This window comes from Rattus norvegicus, chromosome 7 (assembly GCF_021556685.1).
Source record: "Rattus norvegicus strain SHRSP/BbbUtx chromosome 7, alternate assembly SHRSP_T2T, whole genome shotgun sequence".
Lineage (NCBI taxonomy): Eukaryota > Metazoa > Chordata > Mammalia > Rodentia > Muridae > Rattus > Rattus norvegicus.
In genome coordinates, this window is record NC_141540.1 from 26,025,001 (window position 1) to 26,041,651 (window position 16,651).

The 16,651-nt window shown below is 42.3% G+C and overlaps 1 protein-coding gene across 1 annotated transcript in view; it reads left to right on the plus strand.

Moving 5' to 3' along the window:
* The window catches only part of LOC148004569 (ubiquitin-conjugating enzyme E2 R2-like), a 69,430-nt gene that overhangs the window by 25,399 nt on the left and 27,380 nt on the right, over positions 1-16,651 (plus strand). Inside the window, exon 2 of the mRNA XM_087559464.1 lies at positions 16,088-16,223. The gene's annotated coding sequence lies outside the window, so the exon portion shown is untranslated. The remainder of the gene's footprint in view (positions 1-16,087; positions 16,224-16,651) is intronic.

Here is a 16,651-nt window from a genome sequence, read left to right on the forward strand (position 1 = left end):
GTTTGGCCTGAGGCCCCAGCGCCTCTACCAGTTCTGCATGGACACATATCCCTTCTTCCATTTGCAGCAAGGCCACTGTCATGGCATCCTGTCTGGCCACTTCCTCTTTTCCTTGTTTCTCTGAAAGCTTCTCTCTACTGAACTGTTAGCCAGCGGGATCTTTAAAACAGCAATAACAAAAGCTCTGAGTCAGATCTCGTTCTTTTCTTTAAAATCCTTCCCACTCAAAACAGAACCCAAAGTTTCTAGGTGGTAGAGGAAATCCCATCTGATGGCTCCAGCTCCCTCCTGTTTCCTGTTTCTCCCTCCCTCCCTCCTTCTTCTCTCAGCTCCTCAATGCCATTTCCAGAACTGCCTTGTGTTTCCCATCTCAGGATTCAGCTAATTCCTACCCCAGAATATTCCATTTCCAGATATCCACATGGCTACTCTCCCTCAATCTCATCTCTGTTCAAATGTCACTCCATTCTCAGAGAGTCTTCTGCTGAGCCCTCCATCTAAATAGCAACCTCGCCAGTCTCTGCCTTCCTATCCTGATTTATTTTCTTCTTTGCTTTATATAGAGCATTATATATTTATAGTGTCCTTTCTTCCCTTACTAAAACAGCGGGAAGCTGTATTTATTTTTGATTACACCCTGTTCCCATCCTCATTGTATTTAGCACAGATAGGTATCCGGTAAATCTATGCTGAATGAAGGAAAGAATAGACTCAGATCTAAGCCAACAGCATCATCGCAGAACTTTTCACTACAACAAAGTACTTGCAGCAATATTAATGCCCTGTGAGAAATAAAATGTGTGAGGTCCTGGAGAAATAAAATGAATAAAATGCTTTATTCAATTATTATAAGAAATAAACTATTTATGTGTCCAGCTATCAGTTTGGGTAGATCTGAAGAACACAAGTTCAGGTGGAAGGAAACAAGAGACTGAGAATAGGGAATAAATGAGAGAATGTCCAAGTAAAATAGATAAGTAGTAAGATACACTCGGATCACATTAAGGCTCCTCCGCGAACTGTCCGTGATGGGGTTCTCTCAGCTGAGTTCAATTGTATGCTCAAGTTTTAAAAGTAAACCAAAACCACAAAGTCTGTGAGGAAGAGGAGTTGTTTCTTACTTAACTGGAGACTGTAGGACCTGACTCCTGCGAAGTGCAGGTGAGAGCCAGGGACTGGGCTCATGAAAGTGGTGTGACTCTGAAGGAGGCAAAGAATGAGAAAACTCAGTCCTCTGCAAGAGGTTGAAGCAGGAGGAGGAGGTAAGCTACAAAAAGAAAAAATCCAGGACAACACACAGAGGGCCCTACAGTGTGTAAAGCAGGAGGAGCGAAACCATCGATAAAACCTCAGAGCCTTGAGCATGTCAGGCCAGGGTTCTACCTCTGAGCTACACTCTGCCCTCTGTAATTATACCTCCTTTTATTTAAATGAACAAGTATTATACAGAAGGTAGTCTTGATATTGAAAAAATTAATTTTGAAAAGAATGCTTTAGACTCTCCTCATAACCAAAACGGTAGAGCATTTATGTTTTAAAAATGAATAACCTTTTAAACAATGACTTTTATTTAAATCTGAAAAAGCACAGGAGATAGCCGAACAGTCAGTGCTTCAAATGTGTAAGCAAGACTACAGTCTGGTCCTGTGAGCCTCAGTTGCATAGACATTCCAGTCTGTTCTGTGTGTTATCTTCAGGTAGGTTTTAGATTTCATAATGAATAGAAATGTGAAGATCAAAGACACAAATCAAGAAATTCATTCCCAGGTAGAAGTTACACCAGGTGCAGCTATTTTGTGAACATTTATACATTCACATGAATCATACCTTACTTACCTTAGTTATCTGAGTCCATTTAGTCATAAAATGTAATTGTAGTACTATAAGGATGGCTACAATATCTAATACTTACACAGGCATTTTTTTCTCTGTTTTTTAACATGACATTGCTCATGAAACAGAGAGTGCAGCACAAAGGACCTGTTAGCCATGGGAATCCCAACTTTCCAGTCCCACCTTGTCTCTCTTAGATGTTCCAGAATTGTTCCTTAGCTGTTCTAGAGCCCCTCCCTCCCTTCCCACTTTCCAGAACTTTCAGAGTGAGCTCTCAACTTTTGACTGACTCACCCACCCACCTTAATACTCTGCCCATTGCTCCCTACCACTGCCCACAAAGCCTGGAAGACATACTTGCTGCTTCCCTTGACCACTTTTTACTTCCCTATCTCTGCCACAATGATCCCAGAATTCAGTTGTGATGACCACAGGGCCTTTGCATATGCTTCTTCCACAAACAAGAACACTACTTCCGTCCTTCCTCCTGATAATGATATTTACCTCCAGCTTCCTAGCTCACAGGTCTCTCCATAGGTATGGTACTGATATTCCAGTATGTTTGAGTAGATAGAAAACGTTCCTTCTTTATGCATCAATATTCTAGTGAGAGCAACACAGTAATGTATAAATGTGCAGCATGACATGGGCCTTGGCATGTGTGCTAAGAAGAGAAAGAGGCAGCACTGGAGGGGTAACCTTGGTGTAGATATGGAGTAAGGAAAGGGCTTCAGGGCAGAGCCGTGGAGGTAGGATTGACACTTGGGACAGGTGGACAGAAAAGACCTCTCAGTTAAGCGGCATTTGATTGCAGCCGGAAAGAAGAGAGAAATCAAGGGTTTAATGAGGCAAACCCAGCAGGCAGTGTGAGATTAAGCCCAAAGTCCTGACACTGGCTGTTCTTCACAGTTTCTGGAAGAATAAGAGGCCAGCTATAGAGCAGGCTGAGCTGTGGACTGGGCAGCACAGTGGAGGAGCTGAGGTCTGGAGGCAGTGGGGAAGAGCTTACCTGATGTGGAGGCTGGGCGCTGTACAAAGTAGTTTCCTGTGCAGAAGAAAGAGGGTAATGGTTGGGTCTGAAGGGATGAGATCCAGGATTCAAAGTATATTTCTGAAGAAGGTTTTCTAATCTCAAGATCTGCATTAAAGATGTGTGTCTTCCTCAAAGGTCTGGACTAGAAGTGTACTCACCCACTTCAAACCAAGCAAAAAAATCTCTCATAGCTGTACCCTCCATTTCTGGATTATAGTTCACTCTGATTATAATCAAGTTGACCACCAATAACATCCATTATGCTCACCAAAGCAAGAGGCTCAAGGAACCCACTCTAGCCCCAGCTCATTAAACACACAGGGGCACTCACTACTTGACCAGACCCCTGTGCTATGTAGCCCATGATACAGAGAGGCAGTGAGGAGTGAGTTCCCTGAGAGCCTTCCCCATCTGTGGCTAGTCAAGACCTTGGGCAATAATATTTCTCTGTGGCTCAGCTTCTGGGTGAAAAGGGACTGGTGATGACACCAAATGTTTGTGTGAGAACGGCCAGCTATTGGGCCCTGGCCGGTGCTCCTCATGCATCAACTTCTGCCTCTGCTATTCCTGTGTCCTGGTAACTCCTGAGAAAAGTGCATGAGGATGACTCCAGGAGCCAGTCAATCATCATTTCTTGAATTGATATTTTTAAAAAAATATTTAAAGCACTTTATTTAACCATGTGGCTAGTAGTCAATCCACAGTGGTGCTTGGTAATGTCACTTTAGGAAGTTTGAGCCTTAATTATGTCTTATGGGAAGAAAGGCATTAGAGGTGTAGAGGTTCTTGACACTTAAAAGCTCCAGAATCCAGCTGTTGCTAATGCAGATACTCACGCAGGGTTGTAGGTATAAATATTGGAAATTTAAGCCGATGAAATAGGAAGATTGGACTAAACTTTACAGGAAGGTTCCCTGAAGGGGTTAATAAGTGTCCTTAGGTAAATTTGGGAAACCTGGGGTCAAGTTAAGTGGATTACTGCTATCTGTCCCAGAGGTCTACCTTCATGAATAGCAGTGTCTTTTTTCCTCTCCTTGTGATGAACTCTGCAAGCACATAGATTATTGTCTCCTTCTCACTCTACCCTGAAGACACAGAGCAGGATGCAGCCTGTCCCTGTCTGTCCAACTGTCCATTATAGTGACTCACACACTATACCCATTTTCATCTGTGGTCCTCCTATGGTACTTTTAGAGTTTGTGGTCCAGCTCTTCCCCTCTCCTTGACCTCCTCTCCATCGCTTGGAGGTCAGCAGCAATGTGAGACCCACTGCAAGTCCTTCCTGGGCTTCTCTTTGAGCTGATGCCCAAGACACTATGCTGGGAAGCCAGCCCAGGATGCACCCTGGGGTGGGTGTGGCTGGCCCAGAAGGAAGCTTCCCTTAAAGGTGGGAAGACCAAGTGCTGTCTTCCCCAGCATTCACATGGTTAAGGTTGTAATCCCTGATGTGATATCATTTGAGGGAAAGTTGAAGAGGTAAAGAGGGTGGGGCTCTGAGACCTCATGGTGGGACTAATGGCCTGATTTTTAAAAAGAGATCAAAACTCAAGATATGTATTTCTTTGTGAACCTAGCCTTTCACAGCTGAACTATCTCTCCAGCCCTATACTTAACCAAGAAGCTATTTGCAATTAATGCCCACTTGTAAGGGGAAATTCAGGTTTCTCCAGTGAGGTGTCACTGGGCATATCAACCACACTTAAGAACAGGTTCAGGAGTAGTTGTCCAACACAAAACAAACTCAATGTTTGTATAGTTTCTGTTTTATTTTGGCCATTTTGTCTTGGTTTTGTTTGTTTCAATTTTCATCTTTTTGGGTGTTTCTTTTTGTTTTTCAGAGAGAGGGAGGGGTGGAGGGAGGGAGGGAAGGGAGTGGGTGGGAGGAAGAGAGAGGAAGAGAGGAATAGCAGTATTAAAAGGAGAATTAGTACCTATAGAAAGTTTAAGGCAGAGGAAGAGGTGGGAAGGGCTAGTATGCGCGCATGGACTGGGAAATGTGGGATGGGTACTTTTTATACTGAAGGAGCCTGAAGGCCAGCATGAGCATTGGTGTGTTGACAGATACCACAGGTAGCCATTTGTCCCTCTGCCTTTGATAGATGGCAATGAGTTTCACAATTCCTGAGGAATGCTGGCTATTATCTAACCACCAGAAACCCTCCTGTAGTCCAGGCTGAGCTCATACCTGGATGTTTGGACTGCCTCTTGGAGTGAGGGGAATTGGAGTTTCCTTTGGCTCTGAGAGTGAACTTTATTTTAAACATGAATACAGTCAAGTCTTGTTTATCTATTTTGTTTTTGATACTGCAGTTTTGGACTCACAGACAGGAAAACTGCCACATACAATGTCATGATAATTTACACCTATGTTTTAATGTGTGAGTTTTATAATGTTAGCTCTTTTTATGACTTAAAAAAAGCTTTATTTATTTTATAAGTATACTGTAGCTGTCTTCAGACACACCAGAAGAGGGCATCAGAGCCCCATTACAGATGATTCTGAGCCACCATGTGTTTCCTGGGAATTGAACTCAGGACCGCTGGAAGAGCAGTCAGTGCTCTCAACCACTGAGGCATCTCTCCAGCCCATAACTTTAGCTCTTAACTTTGGCTCAGTTACTTATTCTAAGTTAGTTATGTGTTTAAAGTGTGAGGTATAGGTTACATGGTAAGCAATTTGACTTCATCCAAAAAGATAGCTAGCTTCTTCTCTCACCTTGGTAGTCTATGCCACACATGATGGGAGTCTCGTATTTCAGTAGAAACTGACCACATTTAAAAGGCTAATCATGTGATTCCAAGTGGAGTCTGACCATTCCAGAAAACCAACTATGTAAACCAGGCTGGGGACGATGAGCCACATGGTTCAGTTGATCTAGAGACCAGCTTCCATCATGTTACCAATTAGTCAGTCTTGTGCATGTAATAAAGACCCAGTTCAGACTCTGAAAATAGAAGCTTAGATGTACTCTCTTGCCTGTGTGTGCTCTGTGATTGTCACTTGTTAGTGCCCGGAGTTGTTCATGTGCACTTACAGGAAGAAGAAAAACTCATTTGGAATCTCTTCAGGAAGACTGTCCTGTGTTTTGCTACTTTGGCTGGTTTGGATCTGCACACTTTCTCCATGATAAATAGTGTGATTCAGTGATTATAGTGAACTGTAAGTATAGCAAATTATGAAAGTGGGATGTGGATTGAGGGAAGACTCTGAACTTGTAGGAGGTATCAGTAGTTAGGCTTCTCATGGGTCTTGTTCTTTCTAATCTTGTAATTGGCTTTGAAAGATGACAGGTGGTGGCAGAAGCAGGGTTTGTGAGCCCAAACCTGACTTGTTAGAGCATGCTAGAGGGAAAAAGAAACACGACCAGGCTGGTTTGGGAAACTTTGATTTCTGGGTGGATGCAGAGTTACTTGTGATGTGGAGGTGCAGTTTTCTGTGTCAGTTACTAGGAGACCTTTCCAGGGCAATTGTAAAGTGATACACCATAGTCCTAAGGAGCTGTCTCACTGCTTGCGTAGGAAATGAAGAGGAACAAGAAGGAAATGGGATGTATAGTCTCTTAGTCATTTTTATCTGTCATAGCTGGTGGATGGAAAGGAAAATGCTGGGGTCAATTCTGATGCTGACTAAGACTTAGCCTCTAGCTACTTTTATGTAAACTTTAATTTAAAATGTAATTTATCACCTCCTCCCTCCCCTCTCCTTCTTCTAACTCCTCACATGCCCACTTGGTCCATCTCAAATTCACATCCTCTTTTTCTTTAATCAAGATTGTCATATGTGTGTATGTATGTATGTATGTATGTATGTATGTATAGATAGATAGATAGACATATCTATATCTATATATATATCATATGTTATATCATTGATCATTCATATATATGCAATATGATACATAAAACACATAAATATATAAATACAATTAGCAGAATTGTTTTCTGTTATTTGTATGAATGTTTTCAGGGATAGCCACATGGTATTGGATAACCAATTAGGGTTCTTGTCATGAGGAGGACTATTTTCTTCCACTCTCAGCTTTCCTTAGTTACATGTAGTTCTTTGTCTAAGGATGATACCTTGTAAGGTTTCCCATGTCCACATTAGCATGTCTATTGGTCTATTAGCTTGTGGAGCACCCTAACAAAGGATGCAGTTGAAATTAAACTAAGAGAATTGATCTCTTCATAAGTCTTCATATTGGGCCAATCTTAGGCCCATTCTGGTCTAAGAACTTCACGGCCTGTTCTAAAGGAAAATGCACTGTTGAACCCATTGTGAAGAAGCTCAGGATGTTTTACAAGACAGTGGATAAGCAAAGAGGAAAATAAATGGTAAAAATCATCCAGACAGGGTCAAAGGACATTATTAATAAATGGGATGCATAAAGAAACATGACTGGAGCCAAAATCAAAGCCACAGTGCTACAGCTCAGAAGGCAGCTAGACAGAGGCCACCTTCCAGGTCTCCATACAGAAAGGCTCTAAGCAAATTAAGTTAGTTGTTGGTGTTAGGGAGAGAGTCAAAGGACCATCAGATGCAGGTGTACATGAGCCTTCTAACTGGGGCAAACCTCACTCTGTGATGAGCAGGGTAAGTAGTAAGGCTGGAGAATCACGTTACTAGACCAAGTAGCATACTAGGAGTGTACGTATTCAAAAAACTAAATCCATTTAAACTACCTAAATGAAACAATTAGGTTTCATTCAGATATAAGCAAGAATAACAGGAGATCATGGTAAACGCTAAGCTAACCCTAGCTCTTTCTATTGATTGCATAATGGAGATACTAGTTGTTTCCTGTGGCTTTATCTGTAGTGTAACCATGGATACAAAGGTAGAACAGCCTGAGCCAAGAGTGGAGCTAAGTCACAGTTTGGGAGGGAGTGATAATTGTTGACTTCATGCTTTTCTGTTGTTGTTGTTTTGTTTTGTTTTTTCTTGAGTATCTTGGGATATATTTCCTAGTAGGATGCAATCACCACTGTAGAGAACACCCACTGTCCATCTTGCAGTTTATAGGATTGTGAAAGAGCAGTGTCTCTCTACTGGGGTAATCATTTTCCTCCAGATAGATCGATCAAGATCTAGAGCTATTTTGTCACAGCTAACGTGAGAGTTGGGCAGTAATAGCTCAGTAAGTAAACACCAGGACACCTTTAAAGACCCTACAGTCCATGGGCTGTCTCCTTCCCCTCTGTCAAGTACTTTTCCAGCTTACATTTTCAAGAGTGAAAAGTTTAACACCCTCCCCCACTGCCCTATGTTATCTGTGTAGCATTCTGCAAGGGCTGTTAATCAACATCATTTTCTCTGAGTTAAAGTCAGCCTCAGTGCGAGATAGGAGGAATGAGGATCTTAAGACAGGTCTGGTAGTGTAAGAACAGGTAGGCCTATGAGAAGCCATGTACAGAAATTGGAACAGAAGTTTTAGTTGACCCAAAGATTACAGAACAAGGAGTAGGTGTCAACAGAGCAACTAGGGCACATCAGTGCTGTGGTGGTCCCCAAGCAGCCCTGAAGGAGAATCTGTCCAGACGTCCATCAGCCAAGGGAGTGAAAATGTACTATACGGTGGGGCCATTCCATGGATTATGACTCAATGTAAGATAATCCATGCAAGCATTTACTTACTTACTCAAAATATCTGTGACACAATCACATTATGGGGAGAAAAACTGTTCATTTGTATCCTGGGTATGGAGATTTCCTATGATTCTGTTCCAATAGCCTTGGGCACGAAGTCAGTCAAGTTAAGGTAAAGAGAGCTGCTATTAGAAGAAGCTGCACACTGTGGGGCAAGTCTGAAACAGTGAACAAGAACAAGAGTCTAATCCACCACCAACATACGATCCTTTGCTGGGAAACAAGCCTGCTCTACACAGCCTTGGGAACGAGCTAAGCCAGATTGGGGAATAAGGCAAGAACCATGATTCTATGTTGGTTTATGGGAGGACAGCACAACACTGACTGAGTTGTTTATAGGCTATAGGCTATGCCTGCTATGTACATATCCCACTCAACATTTGTTTTTATGCCTTCAGAGAATCCTGGGGGGTCTTTATATTAAGGATTACCTCAGAAAGTAAACACTTGACTGCAATGTACTATGCTTATATTGTGTGAACACACATGTGTTGTGTGTTTGGGAGTGTGTATTAGTGCTTCTGTGTGTCTGTGTGTGTTTGTATGTGCACACAGGCACACATGCCTCCATTGACAGTACACTCATCTAATGACCAGAATAAGGAAGGATTAGAGGAAACAATGCAGACACTCTGAAGCAGAGAGAACTGATCACCCAGGAAAGTGACTTGGGAGAAACAGTGTAGAAGAATTGTGACATCTTTGAGATCAGGTAGGAACATAGGCTGGCAGAAGCCAGTTGGATTTCCTGTCCTATATAACTATCCTTTGTGGGTGACTGACCACCTACGTGGTTTCAGCCTCAGTCAGCTAAAGAACTACTCGGAGTATTATTCTGGTACAGTTTATATGAATTTTGTCCATGATGCCCGACATCATTTTAAGAAAGCATTTTATCTGCTAGAAAGAATGTTCAGAGGTTAAGAGCACTGTCTGCTCTTCCAGAGGTCCTCAGTTCAATTCCCAGCAACCACATGGTGGCTCACAACCATCTGTAATGGGATCCAATGTTCTCTCCTGGTATGTCTGAAGACATCGATGGAGTACTTATATACATAAAATAAATTTTAAAAAAAAGATGATGTCAATTTGTCTTTTAATTCCAGTGCTGGGGAGGCAGAGGCAGGCAAATGAACAAAACCACATAAAACTGCATATACTTATTTTTATATAGAGTTGTCCCCCAATTTCCCCTTGATTCTTTTGGAGACAGAGTCTCTCTGTGTAGCCCTGGCTGTTCAGGAACTCATTTGGAACAAGCTGGCCTCCCTTCAGTGCTGGGGCTAAAAGCATACACCACCATGCTCAAATCTCTTTTTGTAGTTCAAATTTGTTTGAGACAGGGTATTTCTATGTAGCCTTGCGATTCGTAAACTCACTTTGTAGATGAGGTTGGCCTCAAACTCAACAGAGATCTGCCTGCTTCTGCCTCCCAAGTGCTGTACCACCACCACCTGGGATACATTCTCTTTGTCTTTATAGACACACTTGGGAATGGATTTTTCTCAGCCTTCAGAATAGGAAAAAATTCCTCTAAAAGCTATTTAGTTTCTGGTACTTTTGTTACATCAGTTCAAAAAGACTTATACTATACTACAAATATTATAAATGAAAACAGCTTTCACTTATGATGTTCTATTGTATTGTCCCCTGGAGCTGGAATTACAGGCAGTTGTGAGTTATCATGGCTACTTGGAACCAAACTTCAGTCTCCTGAGAGAGCAGCAAATGCTCTTAACCGGGGAGCCACCTCTTCAGCTCCATTAAGCATATTTTCAAAGAAAATCTGGAACTCTGTAGATCTGGCTGGCATGCCTTGAACTCAGAGATCCTGCCTCCCAAGTGCTGGGGTTGAAGATGTGTACCACCACTGCCTGGCTTAAAGATACACGGCAAGTTTTGATAGCAAGCTTGTCCTGTTAGAATAAGTGCTGCAACAAATTAAAAATTAATGTAAGGGAAGCTATGGGGACAGTGAGATGGTTCAGCATGTGAGTGTAATGGCCTCCTATTCTGACAGCCTGGAGTTGGTTCGCCAAACTGCCTTCTAATTCTGAAGTGTACTGACAGTTATTCTCCTATGTGCACACACACTGTGTGTGTGTGTGTGTGTGTGTGTGTGTAAGTGTGTGTAAAAGAAATTTTCTTTAGACTAAAGGAGAATGCCTTATTTCCATAGTTGGAAGGAAAGATCTATGGGGTAGAGAATTTGATCAAACACAAAAGAATAATATTTTGACACATGAACATTATATGAAATTTAAATTTCAGTGTCCATAAAAATTTTGCTAGAGCTTTGCATTTATTAATTCTCCAATGGCAAAGTTGAGTGGTTTCCACAGGAGACATATGGTGGTCTCTTCATGCTGCCATATGGTATATTACAAATCCCAGTAATGGAGTCAGCTGTGCTGGCTCACAGCTGTCACTCAACACCCCAGAGGCAGAGGCAGAGGCAGAGGCAGAGGCAGAGGCAGAGGCAGAGGCAGAGGCAGAGGCAGAGGCAGAGGCAGAGGCAGAGGCAGGAGGGTGACCACATTTGAAGACAACTTGGTCTATGTAATGAGTTCTAGTCCGACCATGGCTTTGCAATGAGAACCCTGTCCAAGAAAAAAAAGGAAAAATGATATTGATGTAGTTGTGTTGCTGGTATTGACTGGCATGTATATTTGCTGTATTTGGCATTTAAACTTTTATTTTAATCATTTCTTAACCCATTGGTGGCTCATGCTCATAATCTTAACACTCAGGAAGTTGGAGCAGAAGAATTGCCACAGGGTGAGGCTAGACCAGCTAGAGTCAGATCCTCTCTCAAACCAAAAAGAGAGAAAAATGAAAAGACAAAAGTTGATTTCAAATGGCAGACTCCAGGCACAATGGAGGATGTTGTCATCAAATTAAGTGGCAAAGCATTGTTTCTGTTACACCATCACAGTGTAACTATGTGAGAGGAATAGACATTATCAGATTACATTCCTCATAAAAGTCTCGACTTACAGGGAAGTAGTTTTTAAAAATAACCTAGAAAATTGAGATCAAATTTTCATAAAAAATTTCTTTATGAAATTAAAAGTGAGGGGGGCTTGAGAGATGGCTCAAAGGCTAAGAGCACTGTCTGCTCTTCTAGAGGTCCTGAGTTCAATTCCCAGCAACCACATGGTGGCTCACAACCATGTATACTGGTACCCAGTTCTGGCTTGCAGGCATGCATGCAGGCAGAATGCTGTATACATAATAAATATGTTTTTAAAAAATTAAAAATGAAAATGAAGGGCTGGAGAGATAGTTCAGCAGTTAAGAGCACTGGCTGTTCTTCCTGACAATCCGAGTTCAGTCCCCAGCAACCTATGTCTAACTCCAGTTCCAGGGGATCTGGAACCCTCACACAGACACACATACAGGCAAAACACCAATACCATAAAAAAAATAACTGAAACTGCAACTAGATGGACAGCCATTTACCAGTAGTGAAGTGTGATTAGTGCTGAATCCGACACTGGGAAGGTAAGCATGTTTAGGACAATTAGCTTTCGATGAGAACAGCCACTGAGCAAGCTGAGGATGGCAACAGCAGCATCAGTCAATTAAGAAACACAAGTGACTGTTCTCTCTGGCTGTAGATGGGCGGGCATTTGTTATATGCTAAATCATACTGCTCGCTTGCTGTCTATTTGACTAGTTGACAGAGTTTGAAGCTGCTGACGATTATTTAGTTTGTGTAGGGGCTACGGATGTAGCTCAGTTGGTTAGAGCGTTTGTCTGCCATGCACAAAGCCCTGCCTTTGATCCCTAGCACTGAATGAAATGACCAGACATGGGGACATGCATGCTATAATCCCCATACTCCTAGGTAGAGGCAAGGAGGATCAGAAGTTCAAGGCCAGCCTGAACTGCATGAGGCCAGATCTCAAAACTGAAACCAAAATAAAAAGAACTAATTTGTGTGAATGCTTGTTTTGGAAGAACTCTGGTCAAGAATTCAGAGAGAGAGAGAGAGAGAGAGAGAGAGAGAGAGAGAGAGAGAGAGAGAGAGAGAGAGAGAGAGAGAGAGAGAGAGAGAGAATTCAGTAGAACACCCAAGTGGAATCTACTAAGACCCATTCATTATACCTGATGATGGTAAAAATGCATATGGAACTGAAAAGGCAAATTAACAAAATGGTGAGCCCAGGAAATGTAGTAAATGTTCAAGCTTATGAATATTTATTGTATTATTCACTAGCAGATACTTTAAGAGTTGGACTGATTTTGTATAACAAGCCAGTAGTCATCAGGGGGATTTCATTCACTTTTGCATATTCCCAGAGAATGTCCCGAGGTCCCTGCACGTGGCAGTTGAGTGGGACGACAGTAGCTGATGCCATAGTTCAGGCTAGTAACTCAGTGCATAGTCCAGATAGATTCATGTGACTCTTGACTTAAGTGCCCACTTGCCTGATTACAGGTATGAGCTACTGTACCTAGTTATTGTGATTTTTATTCTTAAAGCTCAGTGCCGAAACAGTTTTCCCAAGGCGAATTATAAGACCTACATGGCATTGGAAATTAACTTTTGCTGAGACTTTTTTAAAAAGTATTTTGTGTGAGAGCCTCAGCTGTGCATGCTTAACAGGTGGTTGTAAACTTGCACTGGGGTATGTGTCACAGTTTGTATATGCTCCTCCCAGGGAGTAGAACTGTTAGAGGGTGTGGCCCTGTTGGAGTAGGGGTGTCACTGTGGGAGTGGGCTTTAAGATACTATCTGCCTGGAAGCAGTATTTTGCTAGCAGCCCAGATAAAGATGTAGAACCCTCAGCTCCTCCTGCACCATGCCTGCCTGGGTGCTGCCATGCTCCCGCCTTGGTGATAATGGACTAAACCTAAATGTTGTTCTTTATAAGGCTTGCCTTGGTCATGGTGTCCGTTTACAGCAGAAAAACCCTAACCAAGACGGTAGGCATTTGGAGGGAGAGGACACATTTCTATGGTTCCTGCCTTCTGACCTCTGCCTTGTCAGGGTTTCCTGTTTTTGCTGCTGTTGTTTATATAGCTAGCCATAGCACCTGTGGCAGCCTTAGGACAATTGTGGGTATTGTTCCAGTTGCTGTCCACTTGTTTTATTTATTTTTATTAGATATAAGAGGGAAAGAATGGGTTGGTTCTCAGAAGCCAACACAGAATTATCTTTCAAGAAATAAGGTCTGGGGTTGGGGATTTAGCTCAGTGGTAGAGCGCATGCCTAGCAACCGCAAGGCCCTGGGTTCAGTCCCCAGCTCCAAAAAAAAAAAGAAAAAGAAAAAGAAAAAGAAATAAGGTCTGTTAGGAGAAAGGGCCTCAAGGGGAAAGCATTAGAAAGAAGAGGCATATGGGCCTGGCATTACAAGCCTTTAACCCTAGAAGAAGCAGGTGGTTCTCTGTGAGGTCAAGGCCAGCCTGGTCTATATGATGAGTTCCAGGACAGCCAGAGCTACATGATAAACCATGTCAGAAAGATGAGGTATAAAAGGTATAATGTTAATGTTATAATTGACATAATTCCAAAAAGGGAAGGAGAAACGTTTTTTAAAGATTTATTTATTTTATGTACATGAGTACACCATAGCTGTCTTCAGACACACCAGAAGAGCACATCAGATCCCATTACAGATGGTTGTGAGCCACCATGTGGTTGCTGGAAATTGAACTCAGGACCTCTAGAAGAACAGTCTGTGCTCATAACCACTGAGCCATCTCTCCAGCCCAAGACTCTTTTCTTTAAAACTTGTGTCTAATGACATACCTCGTCCTGCCCCCTTCAAAACATGGTTCTCTGTCTATCCCTGGATGTCCTGGAATTCACTTTGTACATGAGGCTGGCCTAAAAATCACAAGGATCCACCTTCTTCTCCTTCTAGTTACTGATGAACCTTTAATGCTAGCACTTGCGAGGCAGAGGCAGGCAGATCTCTTGAGTTTGAGGCCAGCCTGGTGTACTGAGTGAATTCCAGGACAGTCAAGACTATAGAGAGAAACTCTGTCTTGAAAGACCCAAAAAAAAAAAAAAACTAAGTAAACAAAACCTCCATGTAAGAAAATTGTCTTATTTAATATAGAACAACAAAGATACAACTCTTGTTCGTTGTGAGACTAGCATTTCCCTGCCCTGCGATGGAATGGGCAGAACATTTGTTATCTGAGTTGCATTTTATATAGAGAGGAGAGAAAACTTTATATAAATAATATAAAGACAGTTACTTAAATATGATCCTATATGAGTTCCTAAAGCTTTGTATTTATTTTCTTTATAATAAGGTTTTGATGATAAGCCAGGCTTATTTTATGAATTAAATGAGTTAACATATGTAATATATTATAGAAGTGTCCAGCACATAGGAAATGCCAGTGGATGTCAGTTTCTTATTTTGATTAATACATGCATTATTGTGTGTGGTGTAGGTCTGCATGTGTCTCTGGGTATGCTGTCATGTGCATGATTGTGTAGAGGCCAGAGGCTGGAGTTGGGTGTTTTCCATTGCTCTCTACGTTGCTTTGGAGACAGGGTCTTTCCCTGAAACTTGAGTTGGCCATGTTATTCAGCCTGGCTGGTTAGCTGGAAGGACCCCAGAATCATCCTGGATCTGGCTTATCTACCAGCAGTACAGAGCTTCAGCTTGTGTGGCTGCTGGGGACCCTAATGCAGGTCCTCATGCTTGCACAGCAGGCACTGTACCCACTGAGCCGTCTTCCCATCCTATAACTTGGACAGCAATCTGTTGAGATTTCACTACCATAGTTCTATAAAGGGGGGTAAGGAGTAGAACTAAGGTTTGAAGGGAGTTTCAGAGACTTTCCCAGGGTTACACAGAGTAGCTTACATTCCTGGTTCTGTAGCTTATTAAGCTTGTGTGCCTTAAGTACATTTTGCCCTACTCAAAGCACATACCCAGATGTTCAGCTGTGTTTGTCTGTTAGGTGATTGTGTGGAAAGAGGTCCATAGAGATCCTCGGTTTGGGAGAAAGAATATAGCCTCCAGGAAGTACTTCCTATTCATGATGGACAGAAGCTGAATACACTTTACAACATTGGGGGGCAGGTGGACAGTGCCAGGTTTTAGGTTGAAGGCCTTGTGTATGGTAGCCAAGTGCACTTCCCACTGACCTAGCTACTCTTTGCTCAGTATATTTCCAGAAGAAAAGTCAGAGGTGGAATGCAGTCTAGTACCTGTGATTGAGGAATGAGGTCACAAACTAGTAAATAGGCTGCTCAGCATCGCACCAAAGTTGAGGGTCTGGACTATTAAAATGAAGTGAGAATCATCAGAACTGTCTGTCAGAATTAGGAGCATGCCAGTGTAGATGTGGCTTAAAGTGTCAGTAGGGCAAAGAGAAGTGCTACAAAGTGTCATTGGCTGTTCCAGTTTCCCTCCTATGTAACCATTTATCTGGAGATGAAGCCAGCCACCTTGATAACCCCTGAGCTCCTGGACTCCAGCTCAGATACCCTTTGCAATACTAAGTGTCACTATGTCCTGGTGGCTGGTAGCTGATGGCTTAACTGACCTGCTTGTCTGGATTCCTTAATTCTGGTTTTATTTTAACCTCTTAAACCCTGTCAGTCCAGATTGCTCATTGCCTTCCCATAAGCGCACCAGCTGACCAGGAGCAACATCTTCAGTTCCTTCAGAATGCAGAGTCTTTGACCTCCTCATAAAGCCACACCTCAAGGGGACGCTGGCCCTACCTTCAGTCAAGGTTCAGTATTTAAAATCTTTTTTAAAAAATTGTTGTTTCTAGCATTGAGATCCTGATCTTACTTTTCAGTTCACAGTTCCCTCACTCCATTTCTGAGATACTAGAGAAACAACCAAGAGTCTGAAGCCAGAGATGTCTTGAGCTGTATCTCAGGCCCCATGTTATGGTTCATTATGACCTTGGCTAATTTAGGCTTCTGTTTGCTGGTCCCCGTTCACTCATTTCTTTTTCTTCTGCTAATTCGGGCAACAATTCTAATATATTATATTCTTTATTAGGCACTTTAATATTTAAAGAACTAAACACTTAAGCAGGGCCATGGTAGTGCATGCCTTTAATCTCAGCACTTGGGAGGCAGAGGCAGGCTGGATCTCTGTGAGTTTGAGACCAGGGCTAAACAGAAAAACCCTGTCTCAAAGAAACCACGT